The 6,895-nt window shown below is 39.8% G+C and overlaps 1 pseudogene; it reads right to left on the bottom strand.

Annotated features, from left to right (window-relative positions):
* Window positions 1-933: 933 nt before the first annotated feature.
* Window positions 934-6,596, bottom strand: LOC147432255 (uncharacterized; annotated as a pseudogene).
* Window positions 6,597-6,895: the final 299 nt, after the last annotated feature.

Genomic DNA, 6,895 nt, shown 5'->3' with positions numbered 1-6,895 from the left:
CAATTGAGTGAGTTGCAAACACTACAAACCAGCATGAAGGGAGCAGGTGGTGCCTCTCATTCTGAAGTTTTGGTGATTGATGCAAAGATTGTTGCTCTCTCAAGTGCATTGACCGCCCTTGGGGCTGATGCAAGCCACTCACAGATTGGAGCTGATGTTGATCGTATAGAGGTATGCGTCAAGACTGATACATTGTGTATTAAGAATAAACCTTGTATTTAGGTTTTACATTATTTCTAAGCACCATAGGTATGTTAAAGGATAGTGTAAGTACCATGTTGAGAAGATCAACTCTCAATATTCACCACTTGACTGGGATTGTGTTTCACATGGTACTTTCCACAAGTGCCAATGGAGTCTTATTGGTACTTAACAAGGCACTATAAGTAGATAGAACTACTTAAACTCCACCATTTCACAAGGGTTAAATGACATGGTACTTTATATAAGTACCAATGGATCCTTATAGATGTTTCACTCAAGCTTAGGGATGGTAGAAACGAGGTAGAACTTTCAAATTTCATCGCGTGAATGCGATAATAGACACCGTGGTACCTTTTGTAGTACCCAATGAGACATTATTGGTGCTTTGTAGAGCTTAGGTGCGGTAGCAAATAGGTCATGCTCTGAAAATTTACCATTTGTGACAATGATTGAATAGATCATGGTACTTTTTGTAAGCACCAATGGAAGTTTACTATCCACTGCTTCACAAAGCTGAGGGAAATTGGTGGAAATCACAAAGTCCATGTATGTGACTATAATTTAAGGTACTTTTTGGAGCTAATTAATACGGAAGCTTTTTGTATGCTAGTTCAAATTGAAGGTGCAACCATGAGTACCACATAGGCACTTGTACATATTGGTGTATTGCTTGGTAGAATTTACAGTACCTGTCATAGGTTTATTTAAGAAATCATATGCATTTATCTTTCAAAGTACATATTTCTTGGGCCCAAAGTACATATGCCTCTTTTTCAAAGTACCATGCATGTGTTTGTACATTGTGAAATTATATATGCCTTTTTTCAAAGTACCATCCATGTGTCTGTACATTGTGAAAGTACATATATGCCTTTTTGCAAAGCACCATGCATGTGTTTGTACACTGTCAAAGTACCTATTCCTTTTTTGCAAGTTCCATGAGTTCCACATAGGTTCTTTGTACATAATGTTGTATTACTTGGTAGATTTTAAAGTACTTGTCATAGTTTTATTGATAAATCATATGCATTTATCTTTCAAAGTACATATTTCTTGTTTCCAAAGTACCATGCATGTGGTTGTACATTGTGAAAGTACATATGCCTTTTTCCAAAGTACCATGCATGTTTTTGTACATCGTGAAAGTACATATGCCTTTTTTCCCAAAGTACCATGCATGTGTTTGTACATTTTAAAAGTACATATTTGCCTTTTTTGCAAAGCACCATGCATGTGTTTGTACATTGTGAAAGTACCTATTACTTTTTTCCAAAGTACCTTCAATGGTAAGTTCTTTTGATTGGTACTCTGAGCATATCCTTGGTACTGTCATAAGTCCCTACAGTGTATCCTTGCTACTTTTTTGACAATACTTGCAATTGGTGGTTTCAACATACCCTTGCTATCCCTTGGTACTATATGTATAATTAATCATGATATTTCATTTAATCTTGGATAGATGGACTAATATTTACTTCCTCTTTGTGGTGCAGAAAGAACTGCTTGACCTGGTAGCATCAGAAGCTACATGTGCTGCTCAAGTCAAATTTTGTGAGAGCTTGCTAGTGCAAGTGAAGAGAGGTGATTCAATGTTGCTATGTCCCACACGACACCCCCATTATGGACACAGACATGCAATTTGTTGATCAGTCAACTTCAGCTGGTAGGGAAGGCTCATCCTTGGCAGGTGACAAAACTCTGGCTGGCGAGGAAGGCTCGCATGTGGCAGGTGACAAGACCCCAGCTGTTAAGGTGGATCCCTCTGAACAGACAGAAGGTGAACCAAAACAAAAGGTAACTGAACCAATGGAAGGTAACAAAACTCTGGCTGGCGAGGAAGGCTCGCATATGGCAGGTGACAAGACCCCAGCTGTTAAGGTGGAGCCCTTTGAACAGATAGAAGGTGAACCAAAACAAAAGGTAACTAAACCAATGGAAGATGCTGATGTTACTTTGACAGATGTTGTAGCGCAAGAGGGAGTGGAAGCCGTGCAAAAACTAGTTCACGGTGATGCAAATCCAGATTCCCCTGTCTTCCTTAGTGATATGGTGAAGAACTCAAAGAAGCAAAAGAAACACAATGATGGTAAGTTGTTTTGGCCACATGACTTGGATCCCTATAGGCATTGAATGATTTTTATTGTCCCCCCTTTATGGTGCAACTGGACAGTCCAAAAAGGTGCAAGAAGCAGATATCACCCGTTCAAAGAAGCAATCTAACAAAGCAAAGGATGAGAGTGATGGTGAGACCTCCTTTACGCATGAATTGTTCAGGAAAATCATCTTAGCACATAGAGGAAGTTTGTAGGTTCAAGCTCATTGATAGTGTCATTTTTGTAACTTATGTTCATGCTCAACTGCGTGTAAGTCGAGTGGGTCTTGGTTTCAGTTGGAGATGGAAAAGCAACGAGCAAGAAAGTTCCGGAGTCACTGCCTCCCTCGAAGAAGTCCCCCATGAAAAGTACTCCCCTCCAACATCCCAAAATTATTTCCCACCTCCCAAAGCCTCGTGTTTGCAAGAAACTGTGACATTTGTCACTTAGTATCTTCACTCTCTTGTATGTCAAGAATCTTTGATTCTTGCTTTTGGAATACAAATGAGAATTTATGTTGGCCTCCATTTGTCTTTTTTGCTTTATTACAACAGTCACGTTTGTACAATGTTCGAAGGTGCTTAGTCTATTCCTTTTCAATTTGCAACCATGTCTTTTACAGAGATACCAAAATAAAAGGGGACTCTCAAACTGATTGTCAAGGAAATAATAATCATCAGAGATCCACCTCCCTATGTTTTAAGCACAATCACTTCGTTGCCATTCGATGACCCTACACAACCAGCATTAGTGTTTGATCTTAATGTGTTCTCTGTGCTTCATGGTTTAAATTTGACCCTCCTGATCTAGAAACTATTGCATTTGACCTCATCCAAGAGTCGAGGGACAGGTTGATTGAGCCTTTTTCATAGTTTTTGCTGTATGTATGATTTAGGCATGCCCACCGAGCGGGAATTGTTGTAGTTTTCAAGTACCTCTTCGTTCCCAAGGATGCAAAACATTTCTTAGCTTGGGCTGTGGGCTGGGCAAATATTTACATCTGGAGTTCAGCAATGCTGGAAAGAGTGGACAGAATAGTCTCTACAGGTTTTGAGGGGGTTTGTGACTACTTCAGCGGATGGTCAGGACAACAGCTATGTGACGTAGTCACATTCTCCATGGCAGGTGGAAAACCAGTGTTTTTCAAGAATTTGAAAATTATTCTGAAGGTGGTTCGACGACATGATGCAAGCAATGTGCTATTGATTGACAACAGTTTTTATAAATGCCATTATAATCCTCCCAGTTTCTACATCATTGTACCTAGCCTAGAGGACAGGCGTAGTGACTTCTTGTCTAGGGTCATGAAGGAGGCTCTTGTGAAATGGCGTGATGCTACAGATCGGTCAACCGAAGCTGTCACCTTCAATAATGTGAAGCCTACATTGGAGGACGACTATGTTAAAGCTGCACTTCGGCGTGGTGGAAATATGACCAGTTATGAACAATACTTGAAAGGGCCACAATTGATGCCAATGCTCTTTAAGCGCTAGTGTCTCTACATTGTCATGTAGTGGTGTATTTATAAAGAACTTATGTAATTTTGTGAAGCCAAGTTTTGTAGCAACCCCTTGTATAACCAGACTTTTCATCACAACTACCTATTTGTAAGCTAACACTCTCCACAAAGCCATGTATATGCCTACTTCCCATGAGGGATGTTGTTTTTGGCAACATTCAGAATGCCTCTGTACTGACTACATGTAACTAGTTGGCAACACAAAAATTGAATTTATAATTATTCCATTATGTCACCATTTTCGTTTTGGACTCAATTTATTTTGTAAGTAGTGTGTGCTTGTTTGTGGCTGTGGATGGTGTGTGAGACAGGCAAATGAAGGCTTCTACTACCATGCTATGTTTCAAGATTGGAGGCCTCTTGTCATTACAATCATGTTGCTTTAGCATTCTACCACTAGAAAGTAGCACTACAAGTACCAACCATGGTACTTGGTGTACCCAATGTGAAAACAGGTATTTTAAAAAGGGACCATGTAACCACCCACAATGGTACACTATCTTCAGACAAATACATGTGACAATGCTGGGAGACTACCAGCAATGGTACTTAGAGTACCAAATTTACAGATATGGTGCATTCATGATACTTAAAGTACCTAATCTGCACACTTCTACAATGAAGAACGTGCACTTAGAACCTGTGATTGGTACTTTAAGACTACCTAGATACACCCTATAAGTACCTAAACAAGCAATAAAGTGCATGAAACCTGAACTATAGTACTTAAAGTACCAAATTTAATGATATGTTGCAAAAAGATAAAAGTAAGAATAAGGAGGCTACATTTGTGATTATGTGTTTTTGGAGGACTCAAGTACAACGAATAGTAATTGCAACAAAAAAATTGTTTATCAGGCTCCAATATAGAAAAACCTACAAGACCATTGGCATGCTGTTGTACACATTTTCATAAACTTTTGCAGATAATATGAACTTATGTGACTCACCATGTAAGGGTTCCAAGGGTATCTTGATGGATCGAACCAAGTGCGATGCCAACAACACTTTTGGCTATTCAGGAGGGATGTAATAAACATCCTCGATACCATCAACTAGGTCATAGTAGTATCCCTCAACCAGATATGAATTTGGAAAAATGCAATTGTCCCAAGAATCTCTTACTGCTCGTGCTGTTTTGTATTTCTCCTTTGAGCACCTCAAGAGGTAGAAGTCTACTCCATCTTTGTTCGCATTCGTGGCAAAGTTGTCACCTACACGCAGAGCGTTGCTAATTGCATTGTGATGTCCACCATACATAGGAAAATCTGATCCTTCATCGTCACTTGATTGATCGCTTTCTCCATCATCACTGCCATCCAAGGGTTCGATGTTGATGTACTTCCAGTTCTCGACGTGTGTGTTGTTAAGGCATCACCTCCAGCGTTGTGACATACAAAACAAACAAAAACATGAGAGAGCTCTGTTGCGCAGTGCACACTTGTCGTTCCTAGAGTGTCCATTCACACAATGCAATGATCGTGACCCTTCCACTAGCTTGCAATTCCATTTCCTCTCCCTAGGTACATCAGCCGCTTTGACATCCCAAAAAATTCGAGTCACCTCTAACTGGGTGTTTTCATCATGAAATTTATGTTTCAAGAAACTAACCACATCCTTGGCACACTTCATGTGCCAAGCATCAAGTTTCAATTGCTCATGTGTCAGAGCCCTTTTGACGATAGCACCAACCCCATCATGCTCTCCTTTGCCATGGCCCTATGCAAAGAAAATCCATAGCATCTCAATGCCAGTCAAAGAGTAGTACCTAGATCAATCACATGTCTCAAAGACTAGGCAAGAACACAAAACTCACACACTTGTTTAAGAGTCAAAGGAAGCTAGCATACCTTGACACAAAGAAAAATGGTCTGGATGCCTTGAATTGAGCAGCACATCCGTCTGACCAGACCCAGTGCCGCTTCAAGAAGCTGAAACCTTGATCCTGTAGCCACACACTATGAAGTTGCATACAATGATGTACAAACAATGTGTCATGCTCTTTGTCATCAGATATGTAAAAATGTATAATATTTTAAGACCCTGTTAGCCTCGTCCCAAACATAAGTGATGTGCACCAAGATGGTGACTTGTGAAGAGTACCAATGCATTGATTGGATTTCATTTTGCTCCTTGAAAGAGTAATTTTTAGCAAAGTCTATAACAAAGACTACCATGTCTCTAGGAAACCTTTGAATGCAGTCTTTGAATTGTTGAGATTACCACCTGGCAATAAAATTGTGTTTGATGTAGATGGTTAGATGATTTTCAACGAAGGATGTAAAGTCCTTGCATCCCCTCTCCTTGACCAGTAGATCCTTGCGCTTCTTGCCTTCTTGATGTGCTGACACAACGTCTTCAAACACCTGTACTAAAATCTGGAATGCATTTTTAGATTTTTCTCTTGGACAGAGCACTAACCGCTTTGATCCACATTGATCATATTCTCCCTTCAAGCAAGACAGTTTATGAAACGTAGACTCATTTGGCTTTGGACATAATACCATCTCAGCCAAGTTGTTGATGCTATTGTGCATGTACGCAACAGCTCAACATTTTCCTAGGACCTCTTCTGTGAAGCATATATCACAACTGCAGCCACACCCTTCACTGTGCACTCCTGTCTTGTTTTGTCTCATCTGGTTGAATGCTTCCTTGATGTATATCTTCTGTATGTGAGCAATACAGCAGCAAGTGTACCTATCCTTCAACTTGCGAACAAACCAAGGCTTCAATCCCTCAAAACATCTGAGAGAGATCTTGATGTGTGAATACGGCATTTGGAATCTCCTATAGAGTTCCACCTATCCAATGAAAAGTAAATCTCATCAAAACCTGTAGTCAAAACAAGGTCAAAGTCATTGTAACTTGAATTTGCTACCTAACATGGTACTTTCCTAGACCTCTCATTAGGTACTAAAATACCTTAGACACTCTAAATGGTACTTCAAGAAGTATCAATTTTTGCAAAGTACCTAAGCCTCTACAATTGGTACTTTAATAAGCACCACAAAGACGACCTCTAAAGTACCTATAAACCTAGATTTGGTATTTTGGAAGTACATGTTTGGTCTCATGC

Source organism: Adiantum capillus-veneris, chromosome 20, assembly GCF_014529385.1.
Source record: "Adiantum capillus-veneris isolate H3 chromosome 20, ASM1452938v2, whole genome shotgun sequence".
In the NCBI taxonomy this organism is placed as follows: Eukaryota; Viridiplantae; Streptophyta; class Polypodiopsida; order Polypodiales; family Pteridaceae; genus Adiantum; species Adiantum capillus-veneris.
Note: the sequence above shows the minus strand (reverse complement) of the source record. Positions and strands in the feature narration are given on the sequence as shown.